General features: G+C 49.9%; 1 protein-coding gene and 1 non-coding gene across 2 annotated transcripts in view; one reads left to right on the top strand and one right to left on the bottom strand.

Moving 5' to 3' along the window:
• Positions 1 to 27,030, top strand: part of SLC22A23 (solute carrier family 22 member 23) — a 171,517-nt gene that overhangs the window by 49,501 nt on the left and 94,986 nt on the right. The gene's annotated exons all lie outside the window — the stretch shown is intronic.
• On the bottom strand, positions 22,940 to 23,044 carry LOC116589599. The gene has a single exon (XR_004285363.1). It is a non-coding gene; the product is annotated as a U6 spliceosomal RNA (small nuclear RNA).

The following is a 27,030-nucleotide window of genomic DNA, read 5'->3' as shown; positions in this document are numbered from 1 at the left end:
ATCTCTCCTCTCTCACCTCTCCCCGCCTTCAGATTCCTGGGCCCTCCCCAGAGCAGCAGGACAGAGAGCCTGCACCCCGTTCTTCTGGTGGGACCGGCTCTACTGACACGGCTTTTTTCCACCAAGGAAATGAGTCACGGTTTACCAAAAGCCTTTGACAAATGCTTTTTTTTTTTTTTTTAAGCCTCAGAAGAATTTTAGTTTTCTACCAGGTTCGGACTGGAGTAGCTAAGAAATCAGAACAGACTGAGGTTTCTGCACCAGACTCTCTCTTCACTGGAAGCTTTTCTCACCCTCCAGGCAGACTGAAAAGCAAAGGAATTAATATATACGGAAGGAAAAAAAAAGTAATGAAGAATTTGTCCTCCGCCTCTCTGTCTTCCCCCTGCCCCACCTCAGGGGAACCATAGCTCCTGGGATAGCCACAGAGGATTGAGTCAGTTGAAGCTCCTGGTAAGTGAGCTCCGGTCCCTGGGAGACCAGATGGCGTGGTGGCCACTCAGAGCCGTGCTTCTCGTTGGCCTGACCCTCCAGGGGTGAGTCGTCCAGCAGAGAGCCAGAAAATGCCACTGACAACTAATTTTTCTCAAACTTCAAGTAAAACATGAATGAACTTCTCTACCCCTACTTACATGTTAGCCCAAACTTGAGTTTATATTGAGACTTTCCTTTGGGGGAAAAATAAATACAATGTATGTCTGAAGAGCATATAAGGAGTTCTCGCCTCCCTTGGGGGTGAAGGTGGAACACGGGGCTCGTCCTCAGAGCTGCCATTGAGACCCACAAAACCCAGTGTGCCTCTGTCCAGAAGTTTGGGCGAGACAGCATGTGTATATTGCCTAAAGATAGGTAGGCTTCAGAGCACCTATTTCTTGGGATGTTTTAAATTTGCAAGGTAGTCTTGTCTTCAAATCAGAGGGAAAAACAGAAATTTTGATACCTGGCATTTTGAAATTAGAATATGTGAATGCCTTTTCCATGCAGTGGAACATGCTATAAAAGCTGTGTGTGATTCCTTCAGGACTGGGTTTTCCCCATATTGGAATTTTCATGGTGCTTCCATTGAAGCAAATCAGTTCTCCACACTAACGGGGAGTAGAAAGGTCTGGAAATCGGGAGATCCGAGCGATGGTGTGTGCTCTGCCATGGACCGGGTCTGTGTCAGTGGCAAGCTGCTTTATCTGTAGGCTTCTATCTTCCCTGGCTCTCAAGTCAGGGCACAGGCTTTCCCGCTACATCCTGGGGAGCCATGCGATCCCTTCCTGGACCCGTTTGTGGGGAACATGGATGGGAAACAACACCACCAACAACCCCCTGTGGCTCCTCTATGACAACATTTACTACTGCTCTAACCGTACGACAGTAACCACCAAACCAAGTGGAAAACCACTGGCCTCTATTGTACCTTCTCTTGAATTCTAAGCTGTGCTTCAGTGGGGTTGGGCAGGGGGGGGCATGAAGCCTGGCAAGTGGGCGTGGCCCTTGGATGGTATGACCGTGTCATGCCAGGAAAACTCTGCTTTGGATGGTTTATGTTTTGGGCTTGGGTGACCTTCTTGGAAACACAGGACTACTTTCTCCTTCACTCATTCACTTGGCAAATAGTGAGTACTTACAGGGGCACACTGCGAGCCTTATGGGGACACTGTCAGGTGCTGGGCACACAGAGGCAGACACACCTGCCTGTGCTCCGGGACACTCAGAGGTTAGTGGGTAACGATGCAGGGACAGGCCCTGGTTGAAGTGAGAATGTCAGAAAGTGACCCGTGGATATGGGTTTGGTGGGGTCAAGGGGAGTGGGTGTTTGCTGCTTACACTGGGTGCTCCGAAGCCAGAGAGCCTAGTACGCCCTGGGTCCTGTGGTTGGGAAGGAGGCTGGGACCGTGCACAAAGGTCCTCTCCTTCATGACCCCAGGACAGCGCCAAGCTCACAAAGGGTCTCCAGCAAGAAAGGCAAAGCTTTATGTGCTCTGGGGGATCACTCGGGCTGCAGCAGAGGAGAGCAGACCAAGGAAGAAGGCCAAGCTCGAAGCTGGGAGGCTGTTGCAGGATCCAGGTGAGGAAGGAGAAGATTCAGAGGAAGGCTGTGGACATAAGGAGGGAGAAATAAGGAGATGCAGTTCACAGTCTAGCCGACTGAAGAAAGGGGTGAAGGATGGGCGGGGGACAGATGACCAACTTGGACAGGTGGATGGATTTCCCTCCCACTGGTAGGGCTAGGGTGCAGCCCAGGCATCCTGATTCCAGGTCCTGTAGATTTTGAAGCTCCTGGCCACTCCCTTCCTCTGGCGGGTTTGGCAGGGAAAGATGACACATTCAGTTCAGATCTGATGACTTGGTAGTGCCTTCGGGGTTGCCAAGGCACTTGATTCTGCAAGTGAATGAGTGACTCTTCAGAAGTTCAGGAGCAAGGTCTGCATGTCCTCAGCATCTCTCTGCAGTTAAGGGCCGTGGCATAACTGAGATCACCCAGAGATTGTGTAACATGGGCAATAAATGGGCCGAGGTAGAAGAACCAGTTGGGGGAGATGGGAGGGGATAGCCTGAGAAACGAGTGGAAAGTCCGAATAGGCTGATGCCCAGGGAGCTAGGGAAGGGGCCGAGCAGGGTGTCAGATGATGCAAGACCAGGATTGAGAAATGTCTATCGGATGAAGCAATGATTGCCCAGTAGGGCAGAGGCGACTAGAGCAAAAGCAACTGTCGTTCAATTTAGTGATTAATGTAATTAACACGATTTCAAGCATAGGTTTTACTTTGTGTTTTCCCTGCAGGAGTATTGTCTTATCCTGATGTCAAGTATTTGAGAAAGAAAATAACTTTTTTTTAATCGTAGTTAAATGTACATAAGCATAAAATTTACCATTTCACTGTTAAGTGTACAGTTCAGCTTAATAAGCACATCCACATTGCTGCACAAGAAAATCCCTTTTTAACAGTGGTGAATGTTCATTAAAACTGGGTAGAAAAAATTGAATTGGAAGGCAGATCTGTAATGACTGTTTTTCCTTGAAGTCACCTGAAACGGTTCATTTTCCCAGCTCGGTAACTAGGCATTCAGAGCCGCCGTGAATTAGAGATGCAGTTTTGTTCTCCCCATGATGCTGTGTTGCTCACACTGAAGGCAGCGTCTGAAGAATGCACCCACCCTCCTTCCTGTGCACACGTGCACACACGCGTGTGCGAGCACATATCAGCAGTGGAGAAGCCCCTGGGAGGGCATCCCAATGTGGGTTGCAAGCTGTGCCTCACCACTCCCCCACTGGGGTTTTGTGCCAGGGGGACTTAACAACTCAATCCATTTTCTCACCTGTGAAGGCTGGTGCAGAGGGGAATGCCTGCAGACCTCAGCCCAGAGAAATGGGGGGGCACGCTCCTTGGGTGCCTGTACCTTGCCATGTGGCAGCCGCCGTTCTGCCGAAAGCAGACATCCTGTGTTGGGACAGTCAACGCTTTTCTCTTCCAGGAGGGCCTTCTCAGGTGAGGGCCTCTCTGAGCTCACAGCAAGCTTGGAAAACTTACCTAAAGGGGAACTTCGGTCTGGAGCTGGCTCCCAGTTTAGGGTCCCATAGGAGGATAACTTGGAGGTCGGAGGGGCCAAGAATCTGCTTCATGAGCATTTCTCCAGTGGCTGGCTTAATAAAGTGCTTCTCCTGTAACATCCATTCAGAGCTCCATAGCCTGCATTTTAAAAGCCCTAACTGCTTTGGGAAGCGTTGGAAGAGGGTAATAAACTAAAGGAAAAATTCTCCTGGATGAATTGTACGTAGGGACCTTGTCTCTTTTGTGAGAAGGATGTGAGCACCTGAGTATCCAGTGCCCGACTACTTGTTGAGAAAAGACTCTAGAGTAGAGTAGTGGTAGCCATTTTCAAGATTTATCTCACACATATTCCAAAAACCTCTCCCTTTCCCTTCCCTAAAAGTGCCTGTATACATTTTCTCTGTAGTTTTGTTAGCTCAGGAAACTTGTTCACTGTCCCTTAGTGCAGCTATTGGCCTGTTGTGGTCCTGTTGTTCTCCATGTTCTGCCATGACATCTCCACGCCCCAAAGCAGATACACTTTAGGGCTCAAGTGAGGTTCCGGAGGCCTGCCAGGGAGGGACAGATCGCTGTCCCCTGCATGGCCCTCCTCCTGTGTTTGGAAGCTGAAAGGAGCTTGTGTCCCTTCTAACCTGTGCCCTTTGAAAGTATATTTACCTTCCTCCCTATCGGGACATGGCAGCTCCCATGTTTGACATGATTTGTGTGAAAACATCTGCCCCCAGGACAGCTGTGAATCAGGGTAAGATGAGGAGCTTTGCTGTGAAATGGCATAAGGTTTTTGGTTATTCTTTCCAAATGACTCCTCAGGAGGAAAAGCTGTCCAGCTGCCACCTTCCAGTTGCTGGTCCAAGAACACGTAAGACTGGACAGTATTTGGGGCGAGATGATGGATAGCACCTGGTTTTCTTTGTTGGTTCCACTGCCCCCTCTGGAGAAGTGTTCCTTCCACAGGAACGAGCCCCAAATCCAGCATCCAGGCCTTTAGGGACCAGGCGTCTGAGGCTGGGCTGAGCTGAGTTAGGCTCACTCCCGGATTGTGGGGACCTGTTCAGCTCTTCTCCCTGGAACCCTGCAAGCTCCGTGTTTGGAGCCCCTGCAGGCTGAGACTCTGGACATGGTGATGCTCTGTGACGTTGGACTCCCGGGGCCTCTAGGCATCTTTAAAGCTGTGCTCTCTGCCCCAATAGAAACCAGTCTGGGGGAGTCTGAAGAGTCAGGGCAGAATTACAGCCGGGCCGGATGCCCCAGAAGAAGACCACAGGGCCTCTCTGGGCACCCTTCTCTGGCGCCCCTGTCGGGGGCTCCCTCTGAGCTCCCGCATGGAACACAGTTCTGGGAAAATGATGGGTCCCTGACTGAGGGCTGCTGTTCTGCTGTTTTCTGTCTCTTCCTCCTTCCATGGGGCCTTTGACGATTCTCCTCAAGAAGTGTACTTTGTGTCTTTTTGTCCAAGCAGAGTCTGTTCTGCCTGTTCTTCTTTGAGAGCTGAAAGGTGCTTGTGTCCCTTCCAACCTGTGCCTTTTGAAAGCATCAGGGCTTGATTTTTGCTCTGTGCCAGTTCTGGGAAGGGGCTCGGAACTCTCTCCAAGCCTTGGTCAGGGTGGGGCCGGGGGAGGAGTTAGAGCTCTTTCCTTTTACCCCAGCGCAGGCCCCCGCACTCTCTCACAGCACTTTTACTTAAGAAAGAGAGAACTTGGGCTAGTTCTGGTGTGACTTGGAATTTCTGACTACGCTTCGCTGACATCTGTGCGATTTGTCAAGCTGACATTGCTGTCTTTATGTGGAAGGCCCTGGGCTCAGACTGTAGAGGCGAAAAGGGCTCCTGAGATGGGGCAGCGTGTGGGGATACAGACAAGTTGCCAATTTGATGAATATTCTTGGCGTGTGTGTGTGTGTGTGTGTGTGTGTGTGTTGGGGAGGGCATGTGACTGCCTGATCTTAGTATATGGGAGGTGGTTCTGGGAGGCCACCTGGCCCTTGGCCCCTGGCCATTCTCACTGTTTGGCTGGCCTCAGATGCTTACACCACTCCCTCAGTCAGATGGATGGGCCGATGGATGGACAAGTAGATAATCTCACTGTTTTCCTTTTAGAAAGAACCACAGACAGCTCTGATGAGCAAGGGTTAGACAGAGCAGCTGAGCGGAACCTTGCATGCTGACCTCCCTCTTCACGCCCCCCAGCACGTGCCTGGAGTGTAGGGAGCATAGTGCTGGCAGCTGAGGAGTATGTTGATGTTAAGGAGTAAAAAGGAGAAACTGAGGAGGTCATGATGACAATTGTTTGATAACAATAATAAGGTATTTATTGAGTGTTTTCTAAGTTCAGATACTGTGTAAGTTACACTTCCATACACTCCCCCACACATATATTTTAAATTTCCTACTAACCGTATAAAGTAAATCCTACCAATGGCCCCATTTTACAGATAAGGAAACTGAGTCGCTATTCCCTGGACCTTATCTACTTCACTAGCGGGACCTTCAAGCAGGAACTAACACTCATTGGACTTTTACAGTGTACACGGATGCTGTGCCAAGTGCAATAGAAGTATTTCATCCACCCCACGATTCTGTGTGTGGGCACCATTACTTTCCCCATTTTATGAGTGGAAACCTGACATGTAGGGGAGGAAGCCTGCCTAAGTTCCCACCGCGGAGTCCGAGGAGCCCTGGGAGTGGAAGTCAGGTGTGTGTGACTCCAGTATCTGTGACTGTAACTCTTGGGTTGTTTTGAAGAATGCCCTTTTTCCTTGTCTTAAAATATGTTAATATAAAATTATTTAAATGTATACAAAATATCCCATAGGGAGTTTGCATTAGTTCTTATAACTTCCAAATAACTATAAGAGCAAAATGTTAACACCTCCAGCTTGAAAGCCAGCACAATCCAAATTAATAGCGGTGTTTTCGTGTGACGGATGGTGGTCTTTCCATGAAACAGAATCACCGCTCACCCTTGTTGGGTTAAATAGCAGAAAGACACAGCTTCCAATTTAATTTCATATTTAATCTATTTTGGCATTTGGACTTGAAACATTCCAGTGTACATGATGCCTTTTCATGTAATTTTGCCGTCTAAAACGATGTTAACAATGTGTGGGCTTTGCCCGCACAGACCCCTCAAACTGCCCATCCCAGCAGTGCTCAATGACCATGCCTCAGTCACTCACCTTAACGGGGGCCTCCCCAACCTGGCTACTTCTCTTGAAGATACAGTTAGATCTGTGGCATTATTAAAACATTAAGTAAATAGATATTTAATCCATTTATGACTGGAAACCTTCATAGCTGCCTGTTTCCCAGGACTCTTGTGCTAATGAACTTGGCCTTTACAGAGCTGGCAGGTGCAAAACTCACGTCCTCTGCCTGACACCAGGCTCCGCTGAAGTCCGGTGCATGTGTCGTCACACACACGTGACCACGTAGTTCTCCTGCCACGGTCTACAGACCCCTGTGAAGCCTGTATTTGCGCAGCCTGGCGTGGTGACATTTGGCCTCTGTGGGTGTACTTCCACACACAGACGTGGACTTAGACATCTCAGGCCCACCCGGGGTCACAGGCTACTCATCTAGATAAGCCAGGGTCCACTTACGTTAATATAGGCTAAGATTTGCATTGACACTAAAATGTAGAATTTTAATATTCTTATAGACTGCCAAGAACGCATCCACAGGTGGCCACAGTCCTCCCACCCTGCTTCAGAACTCAGTGTCCTAGCGCGTGGTCCCACTGGAGTGACCCGCTCTCCACTGTCCTCCTCCTGGCCTCCCTCCACGCCCACTTCATTACTGTGCTGACCGCTTGGCTGAGACCTGCTCCCTCTCCCCCGTCCCTTTCGTGGTTCAGCTTCTGCTCCGGCTCCCTGGCCTCGCTCTCCAGCATGCTGCAGGGGAGGCACCTTCCCAAGCCTGACCTCAGTCCCTCTCCCTGAGGAGCCTGGCCAGCATGGATATGACCTCTCTCCTGTAGGGGGCCGGGCTGAGATGCAGCCAATGAGGAGCTGGGAAGGTTTTCCCCAAGAGCTCAGGCCAAGGGGACACGATGTTTGGGCAGTGGAGAGCCATCACCCGCTTTTTGTTCTCCATCTTGGGGAGATAACTCTGGGGCTCATTCCCTCCCTGACCCATGGGCTGCCAGAAGGCAATCCTAGTTTGCACCATCTAACAAGTCTGACAGAGGAATTTCCCCCTTTGATGTCAACGGCATCCCTGGCCGAATGGAGAACTCACGGAGTTCTTGCGTGGAGAACTCATCTTCCAGATCTGTGCTTCCCAGAAATGAAATTTACCCAAACCACTCTCTCTCCTTCATGGTTTTGGCACTGAAAAGATGGTGGTCTTTGGAATTCTCATGCGGCTTCCTTGTGTTCTAGGTGGTTTCTTGAGTCTCACGCACATAGAGCCTATGAGCCACGTATCAGGATTGCTTTAGAACTTTCACGTGAGTTTGGAATCGTCAGGGAGCATCCCGTGATTCTGGAATTGCATGAATCTCGTTCTTTAAAAGGGCTTAGTGGAATTACGGAAGGCACCAGCCAGTGAGGCCCACGCTGAAGTCACGGGCTGCCCCGAAGCCCAAGTCCCATTTTTCCCTTTGTAATCATTACCCAAGAACACGGTGCTGTTCGCTGAGCTGTTCGAGGTTGGATCTGATTTTCCATGTCCTTCGTGGGGTCACTGGAGGGTCTTATTTCATGTTCTCTTCAGGGGATAATTGCTCTTTTGCTGTTTTGCCAAGCTCTCCTTTTTGGCATTTTTCCTTATGGTCTTGTGACGGTAGAAGCGAATGTTTGCACAGTTGGCTTTTCCACTCCCTCGCGGCCGCTCAGGTGTCTGTGCAGAGCGGGGAGAAGGGGCCGTTCAGGGCGCAGGCGAGGCCACCTCGGGCGGGTGCAGGATCGTCTTCGCTTCCATCTGCCCTTTGAAAGGGGATCATAACTTGGAATGAAAGAACAAATGACAACCTGAGGACAACTAACCTTCTGAAAAGGTATGCAGGCAGCCCTGTGGTGTCTTCAGATATGGGAAATTATGAGGAAAGGTTTATAAACCCAAACCGGAAGCATTTGGGCAAACGAGGAGGAACAAAGCTGTTGTGTGTCTCTGTTAAAAAGGAAAAAGGAAACCAAATGGGAAAACACAGGCTGCTTTTTTCTGTCCCATTCTCACGCACATGTTATCCCATGAGACAAGATGAGTCGATCATAATAAACGATTTCCTTTTTTAAAGATTTATTTATTTATTTTGGAGGGAGGGATGGAGAGATGGAGGAAGAGACATAGAGAGAGAGAGCAGGGGGAGGGGCAGAAGGAGAGAGAGGGAGAGACTCCCAAGCAGAGCCCAAGCTAAGCAGGGAACCCAACTCGAGGCTCAGTCTTGTGACACTGAGTTCATGACCTGAGGTAACACCAAGATTCAGTCGCTGAACTGACTGAGCCACCTGGGTGCCCCTTAAACGATTTCTAAAGAGGTTTGTACCAGAGCTTTCTGAGAGAACTTGCTGTAACGACAGACATGTTCTCTGCCTGCACTGGCCAGCGCTCTAACCACCATCACGCTGGAGATGTGGCTAGCCTGACTGAGGAGCTGAATCTGGAATTTTTGTTCTTTTTAATTAGTTAAATTTAAATAGCTCCAGGTGGCTGGTGATCCACCGTATTGGAGGATCCACTAGAAACATGGCATTGAGTCATCTCCGTATGATTTAGATTATCAATTTTGACTGCCCTGCCAAGTTCTAAACTCCTCTGTCCAGCTGCCTAGTGGCTAGTCCATAGGCATTTCAGTTCCATTGTGGCCAACACAGCACCGTCATCTCCCACAAGCTCAAAGCTCCTGCTCTCTGGTCTTCTCCCGTCTCTGTGAGGAGAACCGCCCCCCATGCAGAGGTGTTCCAGTCACCCCTTCTGCCCTCGCTCATGAACAGCCTGTCCCCTCAGCTCTTCCCCCAGATGGTATTCTGAGTCCCTGCATCTCTCTCCACCTCCACAGAAGCCTCCTGAGGAAAGCCTTTCACTTCTTGCCTGGATAATCACAGTCACTTCCTGCCCGGTCTGCCCACTTCCTGCCCGAACCTCTACAGCTCATTCTTCACTTACAACCAGGGGCATAATTCTACAACATGAGTCAGACCTCCTACTGCCTACTTCACTCTGTGTCAGTTAGCAAGAGCCTCACTGTAAAACACTGAAAGCCAAAACAACGAGGATTTAAACAATGTAGAAGTCCATTTCTGCCATCAGTGTGATCAGTCCAGGGCTGACGGGGACAATCTGCTGACACCAGGGTGTTTGCTAACCCGGCCATCCTGTCCATACTCCAGCCAGCGGAGGGGTGGCATAGAAGGGGAGGGAGCACTTCTTCTCATTAAGGTCACTTCCCAGCACTAGTAGGTGCCACTTTGAACATCCCACTGGCCACAGCTCAGTAACCTGGCCCCCACCACCCCACAATGGCAGGTGTAGCTGGGAAGTGCTGTCTTATTTTGTATAGAAATCTGCCTTCAGGAAGGGGGGGGGGGCAGGGGTCGGGGGTGACTGGTGGTCTTTGCCTTGTCTTCCAACAGCTTTTATCATGTGATGTAGACCCCTCACCAGGGCCGCCAAGGTTCTGGGTGGTCTGACCCCACAGATCTCATGCTATATTCCAGCCAAACTGACCTTCTGGTTCTTTCTATGCTGAGCTCTCACTTGTTCCCGAGATCATTTGTGCGAGCCTTTCCCTCTGCCAGAACTGTTCCATCCCCGACCTCTGTGGGCCCAGCCACGTCTTGTCACTCTGATTCCACTCATGACCTCTGCACACCTTTCTCAGACCACCTGTCCGATCAGCACACGCAAATTCTTTTAGGAAAAAAAATTTCCTTTAGAATCACCTGCCGTGTTTTAAACATCTACCACTCCTTGAAAATAAGTTTATTTATTTGCATTTCCCTGTATACCATTCACCCACTCTAGAACAGACTACACAAAAGTAGGACCTTATCATTCCTTTTCTCTGCTGTGTCCTCTGTACCTGGCCAGAAAGGGCATCTAAATACGGGTCGGTTGGGTGAGTGAATACCCCAAACAGGATGGAAATCTAGGCAGCAGTAGTACAGAAGAGACGTGGCTGTAGGATTATAAAATCGTGAAGCCAGATGTGCTCAGTGTCCCCATGGTAAAGGGGAGCGCAAGGGACCGCTGAAGTTATCATCTAGCTGCTTATCAATGCTAGAAGTAATGTGCCGAGATTTCTCATGACGTCCTCCTGAACTAGATCGGTTCGGACAGGACACCAGAGCTGGCTGGACTTCAAAGTGAGCTCAACCAGGTCCCACGACTATTATGAGGGAACTGGTAGCAGTCAGAATAAGGTCTCAGTGACTCAGGGAGGATGTCTGTGTGCAAATCATGTTTCAATGAGCATAAAATTAGGGCCTGGTCAAGAATGAATGATGACAGAGGGTCCTCATCTTCCCTTCCCTGCCGTTTTTAGTTGATTTCCACGTGGGTCATTGCCATTGTCTTCCTTCTAGCTCCGTGAGTGAGGGGACAGAGCTGATCTTGCCTCCTCTGTGTGTCGCACAGTGCCTGCCCAGTAGATACCCAGTAAGCCAGTAAGCACTTTTGAGGGAGAAGGGATGCATCTCTGAAAGATGGAAACGGTCTCGTCAGGGGTTTCTGGTAAGTCTGAGAAACTCTTTATCATTATAAAGGGTCAGGTACTGTCTCTGTTCCATGCACGCAGTTGACCAGATTTGCTTAAAGACCAGAACCGATCTCAACAGTATATATTGGATCAATCATACTGGCATGTGGGGCTTTTAGGCAGGACTCCAGCGTCCGTGTGAGAGTCCTTGGCTCCAACTCTGTCCAGCCAATGGTTTGACCCACAGCCAGCATTTTATTTAAGCCTGTAGGACCTGCAACTAATGTTGTGAAAATAAAGCAAGCAAGTGTCCTATGGGGGGTACAGGCCAGCTCCCCAGTTTTTATCCAGACTTTCTTAAAGAACACAGATGGACAGTGAATTGGAGCTTGGGTAGCTGTAGGGGCTGCCTTCAGCTTGGATCATTCCTTAGGGGATATTTAAACCCGCATGTGAGCATGAAGTAGACCCCATCAGTCTGGCCCCCTGAGAGGAGGAGGTTTACTCTGGGCTCTGAGGACATTTGCTCATGGAGAGCCTGCGGACTGAGGTCGCTGCAGATGTGAAGGGTGTCCTGGGCCTGCACATGTCGGTTTTGAATGAGGACTTGACTGGGCTTTGGGCCTGGAGGAAAGAGGCAGTGAGGTAGGTAGAGGGAATCAGGAGGTACATAGGTCTCTCTCCATTCTCACAGAAGGGAATCTTTAAACATCGGACTCGTGTGTTCTGTGATTTGAAGCCAATTACCTAAAGTGGCCGAGCATCTGTAAATTTCCCAGGCAGTCGTACATTTTTCTTCCAGACCTTTCTTTCTTCAGTGTCCACTGGATGTGAGATTTAGTTTAGGCCAAGAGGTTGTCAAGAGAGCCCCATTCCCTTACGCCTGGCCGTGGCTTTCAGCTGGTGACTGTTCCAGATGAGCTCACGGACGGATGGTGGCAACTGGCCTGGGAACACCGATGCCAGGAGAAGTCTGTCCCTCTCATCCCACTGGGCCTGTTTCTGAAACACAGAATTATGATGTCCCTTTCATACATTAGCTCACCCTTTTTCTGGCCAAGTATTACCTTTTGGAGATAAGCGATCTCAAGTTGGCAGCACTAGCAAGAATGGGCAGCAGTGGGGCAAATCTTTGAAACTTGTTCTGGCCAGGCAGTTCTGCCTCCCTCGGGTGGGTCTCCAGGGGCCGGCCGGGACCTCAGTGCACCCTTTCCCCTTACGGCTGGCCCATGTGGGGAACTTCAGAGGTTCTCATGTCTGTGAGATGTCTTAGCTCCATCCCCTGCTGAGTTCAGACCTGCACAAGGGTGGCGGGGAGGAGGAGGTGGCCAGAAAACAGCCTGAAAAGGTAAAGGTGTGCGGTGGTCAGAGAGCGTCGGAAATGAAGACGCCGGAGACCTCTGCCCTCCACCCTTCCTCCCTCCCCAGAGGGGCCTTCCCTGATGCCCACTCCGAATTCACTAGCTGATTTCTCCGTTCACACTCCAATTCTTTGTATATACTTAAAAATTTTTTCAATTCTGGTAAAAAAAAAAAAATGCATAAAATTGTCTCAACCATGTCTGAGTGTGAAGCTCGGCTGTGTTCAGTCTATTCGCGTGGTCGGGCAACTATCAGCACCGTCCATTTCCAGCTGAAATTCTGTCGCCGGTAAACACGGATGCGCCGTTGCCCTCTGCCCTTGCCCCAGCCCCTGGCTCCCGCCCTTCTGTTTTGTGTCTCAGTGAATTTGGTGACGCCAGAGACCTCCAAAAGTAGACTTATCCAGCGTGTGTCCTTTTGTGACTGGCTTATTTCACTCGGCATAATGTCCTCTGGGCTCACCCGTGTCATAGCCTGTGTCCGACTTTCCTCTTTATGCCTGAGTAGTACTCCCTTACAGGTACAGACTACGGTTTGTTTGCCCATTCGTCTGTGACAGTGTCTTGGGGCTGTTTCCACCTCCTGGGTGTCAGGAATCCCGCCGCAGTGCCCGCGGCAGCAAACACTGCTTCCAGTTCTTTGGGGCACGTACCCACAAGTGGGGTTGCTGGGTCCTGCCGACGCCCCTGCATCATCTGAGAAACATAACAAAAGGACTGGCCTTCAAAGCCCGCTCAGGCTCTGGGGTTGTATCCAACCACGCTTGGCGTAGCCAGTGGGAGCTGAGGAACAAGGGCCCTCTGAACCCCTGGCCCGCCTCCTCTGTGACACTAAGAACAGGACTCTCAGAGGGACCCTGAGCCTCCCGTGGCTGCTTTGTTCTGAGCCCCTCCCCCGACTTTTCAGAGAAGCCAACTTTTGGAGGAGGAATAGGGAGAAATGTGTTACAAGTGGCACTTCAGAGTTCATAGATGTTGGCTCTGTTGACGGTGTCCGTGAAACAAGTGGGTGTTTCTTTTTCCTTCTCTCTTTTCAGCTGAGAGGCCTGTCTGCCTCCCGCAGTGCCTGCTAGGGCCGTCTCCCAACCCCCACAGCAGCCCTTCCTGCCTCCCTCTCTCCCCTCCCCTCCCCTTCCCTCCCTTTCTGAACCTAAGGTGGTCACTCAGCCTTGGTGATGCCGAGGTCATGTTTCTAGCTAATGTTGAGCTGAGTCATTTAAAAATCCATCTTGCCAAGGAAGTAAAGACCTAGGAAAGGTTTTGGGTTTTTGGTTTTTTTCTTTTTAAGATTGTTTTTTAATTTATTCAAGTGAGAGAGAGAGAGGGCACGAGCAGGGGGAGAGTTGGAGCAGGAGAAGCATACTCCCCACTAGAGCATAGATTCCCAACGTGAAACTCACCCCAGGACGCTGAGACCAGGACCTGAGCCGAAGACAGACACTTAACTGACCGAGGCACCCAGGCGCCCCTAGGAAAGGTACTTCTAAAAACATAGTATTGCTGTCTCTTCTCCGAGTCCAGCAGGGACCGATGTTTCGGGGGAGTGTGCTCACCGGGTCAGTTAGGGTGCGAAGCGTTTAATTTGACCCCGTGCTGCTTGACCGCAGGGCGGGGTCACTTGCTGCAGTGTTTTGGCAGCCTAATGGATCATTCTGTGGATGCTGTTTAGAGAAGATGGACTGAAAAAAATGAGGTGACCAGATTTGCCCTCACAGCATCCCCCACCTCTAAGGCAGCTCTCTGTCCTGGTGTTTTACCAGGGCATGTTTTGCCCTGAGGAAAGGGGTTTCTAAAGTTTTCCATACAGGCTGGTAGCGGGTGCTCGTGTGGGCTCCCGTGTGGGCTCCCGTGTGGGCCACCGCAACTAGATGGATGGGGTGCCCTGACCTGGCCAAGCACTTGCTGTGAACTTGGGGGACTTCCCCAAAGAACCCACAGACTTTTAAGGGAACCAAGACAATTGAATCCAACAATGCGGGGCAAGTCTAGTCTGTAATAAATTCAGCTGTGTGTGGCTCAGTTAAGTCAGCCATGTTTTGGAACTTTTTGTTTTACTGTGATAAAATATATACAACCTAGAATTTACCAATATAGCCATATTTAAGCATACAGCTCACTGACCTTAAGTCACTCACCCGCCTGTACGAAGTCTCCACCATCCTTCTGGGGACCTCTTCATCTTGCCAAACTGATATCCTATACCCGTTAAGCACTAACTCCCCCGCCGCCTCCCCCAGACCCTGGCACGCACCCTTGTACTTTCTGTCTCCATGAGTCTGACTCCTCCAGGTTCCTCACGTCAGTGGAATCATTCAGCATTTGTCCTTTTGTGACTGGCTTTCTTCACTTGGTTTTCAAGGTTTGGCCATGATGTAGACTGTGTCTGAAGTTCCTTGTTAAGGCTGAATAATGAATGCTCTGTGGTATGCCCACACCACATTTTGTGTAACCGTTTCTCTGGGGCTGGACGCTGGGATTTCTGCTAGTTTGGGGCTGTTGTGAGTACCGTTGCTCTGAACTTTGGCTGTCTGAGCATGGGGTTGAGGCCTTGCTTTCACTGCTTTTAGATCCATGCTCTGAAATAGAGTTGCTGGGTCACTGAGAACTCTTAACATCACTATGCCCTTTGGAGAAGATCTTTGGAGATCTGGCCTAACCTGCTGTAGGCATTAATAAGTAAAAGATGACACTGACATTGTTTCCAACAGAAGTAACAGGAGGTGACAAAGCATGGTCATTACTGAGTAATTAAGGTCCAAGTTTGAATTAGGGGGGGGGGGGTGTGATGACAAAACCAGAAGACCTGTCTTCTAGTCTTATTTTTTGTTTTCTTGGTAGCCTCATGTATATCCGTGTTTATTCTTGGCTCTAGAGAAGTGTGTGTGTGTGTGTGTGTGTGTATTTGTGTGTTTTAAGATTTTATTTATTTATTAGAGAGAAAATGAGAGGGAGTGAGCACAGGAGGGCAGAGGGTCAGAGGGAGAAGCAGACTCCCTGCTGAGCAGGGAGCCGGACACGGAACTCAATCCCAGGACTCTGAGATCATGACCTGAGCCAAAGGCAGTCACCTAACCAACTGAGCCACCCAGGCATCCTAGAAGTGTGGTTTTTAACTGATTTTTCCCATTGCTGTGATTTAAAAGCACTCACAGCAGTTTTAGTCTTTACTTACCTATACTTTTAAAGAATTAAACATCTTTATTTTTTATCTTTTTTTTTTTAATTTTTTAGAATTAGGTATTTTTAGATACTGCCTTTGGCTCAGGTTATGATCCTGGGGTCCTGCAGTCGACCCCCACATTGGGCTCCTTGCTCCTCCGGGAGTCTGCTTCTCCCCTGCCTGCCATGCCCCTTGCTTGTGCTTGTTCTCCCCGTCTCTCTCTCTCTCTCTTTCTCTCAAATAAATAAAGAAAATCTTGAAAAAAAAATGAGAATGATAGATTAGAATCTATTATTATAACGTTGACATATGGTAGGAGATTCTTTATTTTAGAGAAGGATCATGTGCTTCGCTTTGCAAAGACACCACGGAGCGTCTCTACCATCGTCAGCTAGGGCACTCACGTTTATCTGTACTAGTCACTGGTACTCATTTCAACATACAAAAAATTGAGCTACACAAAACTTTCGTGTTTCTGCCTCTCGTGGTCTATGGTCAGTAAGCATCTGTCGTATTAATGACAGGCCTGCTGACTTTGGCTTGACACCCTCTTGTCTTTGTTCACTTGTTGAAGCAGTAGGGGTGTTGGCCGTTGCTACACACATACAGGAACTGGCCGTGTTCTCAGCCCCGCAGCAACCAGAGGGGACGTGAGGCTAGCCGAGTAAACCAATGTTAGCACACCAAGACAACTCTGATCATGTGTCTGCATTCCCTGGCTGAAATCCTTCAAAGGCTCCAGTTGCTTTTGGAATGAAGTACACATTTCTCACTGTGCCTCATGAGTGTGGCCCGAGGGGACCCTCGCCAGCCCTGCTTTCTCGATGCAGCACTTTGCTTGCTGGTTTCAGTTCCTTGAAAACTTTGCAGTCTTTTGCATCTCTGTACCCTCGCACAGGCTCTTCTTTGCTGGAGCGTTCTTTCCTGCCGTCTTCTCAGGGTGAAATTTGCTCCAGTCCTCACGAGACATGTGCCGTTTTCCATAGGGATTCTCTCTTGGCCCCAGCATCCGAGTTAGCGGTCCCTCCACTGTGCGCCCGCAGCACCCTCTGGGGTCTTTCTTACCGCATCCTAGCGCTCGTGGCATTGTTTCTACTTATAAAATTCATTTGGATTCAGTATCAAGTAGACATAAAAGGGCTAATGAAATACAGGTCGGCTAGAAAAGATTCTGACACCGTGTACCTTTGTGTACTCACCAGCCAGTTCTAGAAGAGAAACATGTGGTCGTGACTTCTGAAGTGCCCTGCACAGCCCCTCCACAGCCATCCTGTCTCCTGCTACTTTCTCACTGACCGTGAGCCTGGCCGTGCTATTCTCTTCACCCTGCTTTTCTTTATCATTTGCCTCATCTTTTGGGATCCATAAACAATACAGCGTTTCATTTTGCCTGGCTTGGGGCTTTTGGTAAATCAAATCATATAGCACGTGTTTTCCTGTGCTTTTTTCCACCCCCGTGACTCCTGAGATGCATCTGTGTTGACCTTCACAGCTACAGCTCCTGGGTTTCACTGCTGTGTGACTATGCCACCATGATTTGGCCTGTCATTGCCTTTTTACATATTTCTGTGCCTTCTCCTTCCCTTAGGCCCCATCTTTATCCCAACACACGGTTTTAAATTCCCAAAGGACAAAGATTCAGTTTATCTTGCTCACTGTTGTGCCCTAGTATCTGGCACATAAGAAAATATTTGTGAAGCAAGCCCTATGCCCTTCGGTCTAAGGGTTTGCCTGTGGATGGTAATCAACACAACCCCATTCTTTGTTGTGGTTTTTTTTTTTTTGAAGATTTTATGTATTTATTTATTAGAGAGAGGGAGTGAGTGTGTGCACATGTGCACATTGGGGGAGGGGTGTGCAAGCATGCACTGGGGGAGGGGACAAGGGAGGGAAGAGAGAGAACCTTAAGCAGACTCCTGACTGAAGGAGCCTTGATGCGGGGCTCAATCTCACGACCCCGAGATCATGACCTGAGCTGAAACCAAAAGTCAGACGCTTAACTGACTGAGCCACCCAGACACCCCAGGACAACCCCCTTCTTGCTTGGCAGAGGCCTTTGCTCCCTGGACCCTCCCTTATGGCAGCACTCAGGACCAGGGCTCCGCAAACTTTTTCTGTACCAGGCCAGACAGTAACTATTTTCGGCTTTGGGGGCCATATGGTTTCTCATGTAAGTACTCAGATGTGGAGTGTGAAAGCAGCCACAAATGATACATAAACAGATGGGCGGTCCAGTAATACTTTGTTTACAAAAATAAGCATTGGGTCAAATTTGGCCCAGAACCTATAGGGTGCCAACCTCTGCTCTATGGAACCTCCCTGGTTCTATGTCTAGTTCTGACCAGTGAGCAGAACTGACACGTCCCTACGGTCCAGACGGTCTAATGACTGTTGACCAGTACTGCTGCTTGATCACTGTGGGCCTTCCAGGCAGACCCTCCCAGCCTAGTATGGACAAGGACAAACACCTTATCAGGCCCCAAGGCAAAAAGATATGGTCAAGGTCAAGGTGGAAAAGTAACAACTTTCAGACTAGCACCGAAATGCATCTTCAAGGTTGTCATGCGTGTATATAACATATAAACAATGTATGTACTGAAGGCATGGGGAAAATACTACCGTAATATTTGAGTTGCAGGCTAGGACAGAGTTTGGATCCCCACCTTGCCATCTTCCATCCCAACCCTTTCTTCCCTGGTTCCTGGCAGACCCTACAACAGAGAACTGAGAGTTGGGGTCTTAGCTCTGCCAAGCTCAGCGCATATAGCCCGATGGAGGAAAAATGCTGACTTCTACTCGTCGGGTTGAGCAGAACAGCTTCTTTGGAGAGCTCTGAGTACAAGTGGGGAACAAATGGACTGGATCATTTTCCTTACAATAGCGTGGACCCCCGTGCATTCACGATAGGGGAGCACACCAGCAGAGCATTGCAGGGAAAGAAGGCAGCCTCGGACAGATAGATTTGAAACCTGAGTCCGTCCTGGTCCTCTCATGACTTAAGCATGTCCCTTCCGGTCTGGAGCATTTAATTACCAAGCAGACAGCTTCGAGGCCTGTAACACATCAACCAGCAACATTCAAGATGGCGTCTGCTCTCTGAACCAGGGATACTTACACCTGCTTCACAAGATTATTGTGGAATGCCATTTGCTCATTGCAGTAGCAAATTAGTCTGAAAGAAATTTGGCTGAGGGAAGTCTGGATGATGAGGAGAAGGAAAAGAGGATTGATAGAAGCCAGTGCTCGCCAGGCACTGCCCAGCACTGTTTTAGCTCCTTGCTCCTCCTTCCACTCTTACAGTGACCTGGGGGAAGGTACTGTCACTGTCCCCAGTCATAGATGGTGAGTAAAGCGGAGAAGGCGGGTCACTTAACCAGGGCTGCTTGGTTGGTAAGTGGTGGAACCAGGATCGCTGTACAGTGTCTTCCCCAGATCCCTGCTTCTCGTGGTTAGGTCCTGAGGCTCTAAGTGTGGCAGTTACACTGTTATTGGGGAATGTTCCTGAAACCCCTCACACTGAGGTGACTTGTCAGCCCCATTTCTTTCTCCCGTAATTAACATAGAAAGTGGTCTCAAGACGTCAGCCATTTCTCTAAGGACACAGAGCAGCTGGGAAATCGTATCAGTGTCTTCCCATATGACGTGTATTTGAAACATTTTAAAAGAATGAGCCGTGCATAACAAACTGTGGATGTCATTGGTGCCTTTTGTCAGGATTTCCCTGGAGATAGGGCAGGCCCGTGTGTCTAGTTCTGGCCAAGGAGCTGTGACCGGAATGGACATGTCCCTTCCGGTCTGGAGCATTTAATTACCAAGCAGACAGCTTCGAGGCCTGTAACACATCAACCAGCAACATTCAAGATGGCGTCTGCTCTCTGAACCCGCACCCCAAGTGGCAGTGATGAGCAGAGCCCCCGCCAATCCTCAGTGGGCACACAGTATGAGCAAGAAATAAACTTAGAGTGTCGTAAGGCTCTGAAATTGTGGCGAACTGATTGGAACTGCCCCAGGACATAGCTCATGCCTAACACACAAACCTGTAGCCCTTTTCTGTCCTTACAAACAGCTCGTCTGTACAATTTTCTTTTTTTTAATTACTTGATGTGAGTTAGGGCTAGTGTGAGAGAATATTAGCGTTGACCTTGGGTGTGTAGAGTTTTGTAGAGAAGAAATAAGTTCCAAAATTGGGGTCCAGTTCTGTAAGACTTTTTACAAAGTCTTATACCAAAATGGCTGATTTTCTGATACTGTCAAGAAATGTTTGTTTCATTGGCAGACCCTTGTTAGGGGACGCAGATGTATAGAAATACTGTTAACCGGTAGATACAACTTACTCCCTTGATATCCTTCCTGTCAATTCCTTGTTCCTGGGGTCTAGAGGAAGACCTTCTGCCCATGGCTGATGCAACTGTGTCAGCCCTTACAGGGGAGGTAGCTAGTGCAGGTGCTGTGTTCAACAGGATCACTCCTGTTTGCCCAAAATGATCTCTGTTCATTGGCAACATCCACCTAAATATTTCTAAAACATGCTCAACATGTCAAGTTTGGGCAAACCATTCACCCCGTTGGCCCTGAACAGTTACCATATTGTTTACCTGTCAAGCACTGTTCCAGCCCAGAACCTGTTTTCTGTCCACTGTGTCTTGAACACTTAGGATTTCTGTATCTCTCACCTTCTGTCCCCTTATCCGTCATCATGTTTTTGATAGTCTTCTCTTTCTCTTGCTCACACACAGGCATTCTCTCTCCCTCTCCCTTGCCCCCCTCTCCCAAAGATTTAAACTGATCCTGTTCTAAGATCCCAAACTCTGGTGAAGTGTCTGCACCTTATCCGTCATCCCTAATGAACAAAACTGCAGGAACCCTTTGGAACGCTTCTGCTGGGAACCGAGGGACGCTGGAGCAGTCGTTAGTAATCTGAGCCCACCCAGCTGCATGACTTCAAGTGGGAATTGCATAAGTTTCTGACTTAAGCACGTCCTCCAGAGGTTTAGGCTTTCAACTTGTGTTCAAGGTGATACGGAGCAGGGGTAGAATTAGTGGGAGAAATTTAATATTGAGGGAAAGGAAACATGGCAGCATTCCAGTCCCCATGAGGTATGTTTGCCTTTCTCTTTCACAGAAGCTAAAATTTCCAGAACCAAGTAGGACTGCTGTCCGCCCTCTCCTCTCCCACCCCTGCGCCTGGCAAGTGCGATACCTTGAGTTTGCTGCTTGGGGTCCTTGGGTTCACTGACAGCGTCCCATAGCAAGAGAGACAATTTTCATCCTTGAAAATGAGAAGCATACCCTGAGCTTTCCCAGGGAGCATTTATTGATGTTTAAGGTGTATAGATTCTCATTAAAAAGTGGGCCTTTCCCTCAGAGGGCTTCCAATCTAGTAGATTCTAAGACGTTTGCCGAGAAGAAAGAGCATCTCTGGGGGAGAAGATACTTAAGGCCCTTTGGTAGAAGAGAAAGATGTTGTAAATTTCTGTCCCAGTCTACACGCAGCATGAGAGAGCAGCACTTCTCTCGGAGGCCGACCAGTTATGGGAGAGCATCTCCAGGGAGCTCATTAAGGGAATCGGACTTACATCATGGAGAAAACAGCACAGACAGGGGCAGGCTGGCAGGGGGGCCCAGGCCAGCCCGGCCTATAAAGATGGGCTTTGCTGGAGCTGCAGCTTCGGGCCCAGACTGCAGCCCAGCTCGTCCTTCCTGTTAAAACCTGCTGGGACAAGAGGTTAAGAGACGGACCTATGGCCAGAAAGAGGGTGTCTACACCTGAGTCAGAACGGAGACCTCTGAGTAACAGTCTCATGGCCCTCAGAGAGTGAAGGGAGGTCGGAGCTGTCAGGGAATATGTACAGGAAGGAGAACTGATGTCTTCTCAAGGAAAATGGCGGCCTCTTGCATGAGGAGTAATGCCAGTAATGGACATCTATAAAAAGTTTTGTTTCAGCACCCCTGAAGTTTTGCAGGACAGAGTGCTGACACACAGCTGCGGGGTTCATATCCAGTTGGCCTTTAATTCCTGGAAGAACTGGCCACGTTCTCCCTGTGCACCCCAAGGACCACAGTGACCCGTCGGCCATGTTGACCGGCACACCCCCTCCCAGCGCACCCCCTCCAGAGTGCAGGCCTGGCTGGAAGGGCTGTCTGGAGCAGCAGCAGTACCGAGTGTTAAAGAGAGTTGAAAACATGCAGGAGTTAGTGTGTGCCATTACTGATGCTTTCCAGCTAAACCGATCCCGTGGAGATGTCAACCGGCGCTGACATGTGTGAATGCGTAGAAGCATTCCTGGGAGCTGCTGACCAGCAATGCCCTCAGCCAGGCAGACGGTGTATCTCCTGCTGTCGGAGGGGCTGGCAGGCCATGGGAGGACCTTGAGGTGCTCCCAGAGCAAGCGTTCTCTGCAAGAGAGAGGACCCCAGGTGTGAGGCATCCGTACCTCCTTCCCAGAGCCACTGCCCCACTTACAGGAGGTCCTGCCTATCTCAGTTGTCTCCTGACTCTTCCCCTGGCCTAGCCTCTTCCTTCGCCAGTAGGACTCGGGGCCCCAATGGGTCTTTCTAGAACACAGCATGTTCATTCTGATTCTGCAGGTTAGCTGAGTTTGTCGCAACCTGCAGTTGCAGGAACAGCCTGACTTCTCTGTTACAGTGTGGCTGCCCTAGGTGTGAGCCACCCTAAAGCCAGGGGAGGGTGGGTAGCTGCCCATCCTCATGCTGCTGATGGACCAGAGAGAGGAGGAGGCATCTGGTGCAGTCTCGGCACAGTTGGTGCACTGCGGGGCAAGTGCCCCAACCAGGAGGATGGAGGCCTCCCTGGAGCAGGTGCTGTCGTAGTAGTGGGAGGGCTCTTTCACCCCTTCCCCAGGGCTCGCCTGCCTTTGGACTCCCTCTTCACTCTGCTCCCAGCCCTCTTCCCTGCACCTTCACCTGTACCCTTACTTCTACCCGAAATGCCTTTTCCTTCCATCTGCCATTTGCATTTCAAAATGCTATCTGCTTCTCATTGAGGCAAGTCAGAAGGCCTTTCTTTTCTCCTTTTTTTTTAAAGATTTTATTTATTTGACAAGAGAGATAGAGAGAGCACAGGCAGGGGGAGCAGCAGGCAGGGGGAGAGGGAGAAGCAGGCTCCCCGAGGAGCAGGGAACCTGATGTGGGGCCCAATCCTGGGACCCTGGGATCATGACCTGAGCCGAAGGCAGTCACCTGACCAACTGAGACACCCAGGCACCCCTTTTCCTCCTTTTTTAAAACATGGAGTGCTTCGTGACTTTGCCTGTCATCTTGTGCAGGGGCCACACTGATCTGCTCTGTGCCGCCCAGTTTCAGTACATGCACTGCCCAGGTGAGCGCAAAAGGCCCTTTTTCTGCATAGATCCCCCAGTTCCCTGCCTCCAAGCAGGCATGTGGGCCCCTCACTCTCTGAGCCCCTGCCCCGCTTGATTTGTCTTTTGTATGATCAGCATCATTTCCGTCTCCAGCCAGCCTGCAGGGTCAGTGTGCGTCCCGCTGGGTTTTGTCCAACGGACCCGGCACAGTGTGTGTACAGTGAACTGCGGCTAAGTACACTGAACTGTATGTGACTGACACTAACATATTTGTGATACGATGCATGAATTCAAGGTCCATGCAGGGTGGCTAAGTCATGGAAACGTAGGGGCAGGGAAAGACTTGAGCGTTGAGAGCTGAGCAGGCCGTCCTGCAGGAAGGCAGACTGGAGCTATTTCATGGCAGGGATGAGATGGCACATTCTTGAGTGGAAGAAGAGCTTGGTGACAGCACCAGATGCCAGCTGCAGAGAATCAGTATGGGGACAGTGGAAGGTGGCAGGGCTGCTCAGGGCTCAAACATGGCTCCGGAAGGTCAGCTTAAGAGGAGGAACCTGGGGGTCGGGGGGGTGTCACTTTGCACCATGATTTGGTGCTGGCCTTACTTGGCCAGGGCACAGTGATGGTGACATGAATTGCTCAGATCAGACTGTGAAAGGATGAGGGAAGAGGAGGAGGCTGGGTGACCAGTCCTTGGTCTGGCTTCTCACTAGTGGGTGCCACGCTGAAAAGAGTGCACAGTAAACGTTTGTATTCCGAAGCCAGCTGTGGTGTTACTGCTCTGCTCTTCCTGGCACAATTGTTTAATGAAATCTGCAGAAGCTTTATTACCCCAAATGCAGTGTTTTTGCAGGGAAATAATCTGGCTCTAAAGTATTCAAAGACGAAATATAGAAAAGACTTCCTCATGCTTGCTGGAAATGGAATTGAAATACACACAGCACCAAATGAATTTATCCCCACTTTTAAACTTCCTACTTTACCAGCTACTTTAAAGGCAAATTCAAGTCCACAGAAGAGGCATGTGCTTTCCTCTAAGGGGAATATTTTAATCAGGCTCGAGACAGTTGATAGACATTTCTGTCTGGATCCCTTCTTTCTGCCCCATTAAACCAGAAATCGGTCTTTGCCAGTAGTGACCTAATATATGTGTTCAAGGTAAGAAAACTAACTGGAAGGGGGCTGTTTAGCAACGTTGCTGAATCCTGTCATATTTAACACCGGCTTTGTATATGCAGCACAGGTACACACATCCGAGGCTCTAGGTACCCTCCCGGGAGAGACAGACCGTACACGGAGCAGTGAATGACATGCTGAAAAGAGGTTGCGTGGTAGGACTGAGCCACCCTCCCCGGAGCCCCTCTCTCTGCCATCCTGGGAGCCCGGGCACTGGCCCGCTGGCCCCCCGTGCTCCCCAGCGGTAAACCTGCCACCGTCGTGGCGAATGGCTTAGTGGGCTGCGTCCCCGGGGCAGGAAATGTGGGAAAGCAATTAGCTTCCTGAGGGTCAGTAGCTGATCCTCTGTTTCCAAACACAGAATGTGCTCAGACAGAATCAGAAGAATTAAGCAGACCCAACCACAGTGGTTGTAAGCAATATTTTGACAGGGGCTGGTTTGTTTGGAAGCCGCGCGTACTGGAAACGTTAAAGGATGAATGGGGGGGATAAAGCAACTATCAACTAAATCATTTCCTCTTGGGCTTGCTTTTAAATTTTTTCTCCTTTTTCTTTTCCTTGTAGCTCATTGCCCCTTGAAGTCTTACTTCTTACAGCTCTTAAGACTGTTTGTATTAAAACATATTTTTTGAGTGAAATAGAAAATGTCTGTATTTCCTGCCCCGCCTTCCGTATTCCTGTCTGTATCGCCATGACTCCCTTGGTCCCCCGTGCCCACCTTTGAAGCCCTTGCTGCTGTAATTAGTGACCAGATGCCATCCATTCTGTCTTCAGAACGGCTCTTCAACCCACAGCTCCCATCCTCGTTCCGGCCCGAATCTGCTGGCATCCTGAAGGGTCCGAGGGGGAAGGAATGTCTGAGATGGTCGGGGCCCCCCGTGGGCTGCATTGTCCGGGACCCTGTGTGTCTTCCCAGCAGACCTGACCCGGCCTTCAGTCTCAGGGTCTGGCCACACCTTGACCTGGGAGGCATCATGTCATCTAAAACATTCCCCTTAGAGGAAAGCACATGCCTCTTCTGCTCCCCTTTGAACCTGTCATCCTCAGGCTCACCGGCTGCCCATCAGTTTGAAACTCTAACTTTTCAGGGTCATCATCATTGGATTTCACTCCATTTTAGCAAGGCACACCCCTCCCTCCAGCCAGTCATCTCTCGCTGTCCTCACCCCGCGGTGCTCACTTCTGGGTCCACCTCTGCTCATACTGTTACCGCCGTGCGGATTGCCTCTTTTCCCTTCTGACTCTTCAGAATTTACCTTTGAGATCTCCCTCAGTCCTCCCGAGACCTGTCCTTGCCACACTGGACTGTGCTGCCGTCCCTCTCCGGAATGGTTGTTCTCTGCCATCTGTGTGCATCTGAGTGCTTACCAGAGGCCAAGTACGGTGCCATGGCAGAGACCAGAGGGGCGCTGGGCAGAAGCCTGGTCATGCAGCTTAGAGTCTAGCACAGGCATTAAAACATGCGTACAAATAATTTTAATGCGGGATGCCTGGGTGGCTCAGTCCATTAAGTGTCTACCTTCAGCTCAGGTCATGATCCCAGGGTCCTGGGATGGAGACCCACTTCGGCTCCCTGCTCAGCAGGGATTCTGCTTCTCCCTCTGCCTGTTGGTCCCCCTGCCTGTGCTCTCTCTGCCTCTCTCTCTCTCTGACAAATAAATAAATAAAATCTTCAAACACACACACATACATACACTCATTTAAAAAAAAAAAACAATTTTAATGCTGGGCGGGTATGTAACAAATATTATGGTAGTTAAAGATGTGGATACAATTGAGCCTGTTTATGCTAGTTTAGAACTCAGATACTGAAGCCAGAGGGTATATTGCCATTAACTAGTTCTGTGACCTGGGGCAGTACTTCCCCTTGATGAGCTAGGCATCCTCATAAGGACGGAAGTAGGAAGAGCGCCCCTCCCCCCCCAGGGTTGCTATCGGAATTACATGAGTTGACTCAGGATTACATGAGTGCTCAGGAGTGGCTCCCATGCAGCAAGCACCAGGGAAGCGTTAGCTCCTGTCACCCCACCTGCCATCGTCCTCATCCTCATAGTCCTCCCCATCATCCTCTCTTGCGCTTGACTGCAGATTTCAAGGACATAAATCACAAGGTCAGCATCTCACTGAGCGTGGGATGGCTGCTTGGTCAACACGGAATGGGACAGTAGGTCATCGGATCCCTGGTTCCCCAAGCGCTCGTGCTTCAGGATTGGTAGGGCGAGGGGCCTCCCTCTCTGGCCTCAATAGTGGCCCAGCACTGTTGCCGAGTGAATTGGCTAAGGATGGTTTTGTCAGGAGTCCCCAGGATGGATGGGGGAGTCACTAGGACTTAGAGGACTCAGCATCCCAGCATCTAGTTTGGCTGTGATTTATTACAGCTAAAGGGTACAGAGCAAAATCAGCAAAGGGAAAAAACGTATGAGGCGAAGTCCGGAGGAAACCGGGCTCAAGCTTTCCAGAGGCCCCTGCCGGTGGGGTCACGCAGGACGCGCTTCATCGCTCTGGCAGTGAATCGTGACGACACGTGATAAATGCTGTCTACCAGGGAAGCTCATTAGTGACCCAGCACCCAAGCTTTTCCCTGGAGGCTGGTCACATGGGCACCCTCTGCTGAGCATGTCCCAAATTCCAGACTCTCCAAAGAAAAGCAGGTGCTCAGCATAAACCACATTGTCTGTACAAAACTGTGCAGCCGTGGTGAGCCGTGCTTGTGCCTTCGGGAATGGTAGGACTCCTGAAGTCCAAGTTCCCAGATGCCAGCCAGGGGCCAGCCAGGCGAGGAGACCTCTCTAACGAGAGCGGTCTCAGGTCTGTGTTGAGTCCTTCGTGCACAAC

This window comes from Mustela erminea, chromosome 4 (assembly GCF_009829155.1).
Source record: "Mustela erminea isolate mMusErm1 chromosome 4, mMusErm1.Pri, whole genome shotgun sequence".
Lineage (NCBI taxonomy): Eukaryota > Metazoa > Chordata > Mammalia > Carnivora > Mustelidae > Mustela > Mustela erminea.
This window is presented reverse-complemented; position numbering and strand designations above follow the sequence as displayed.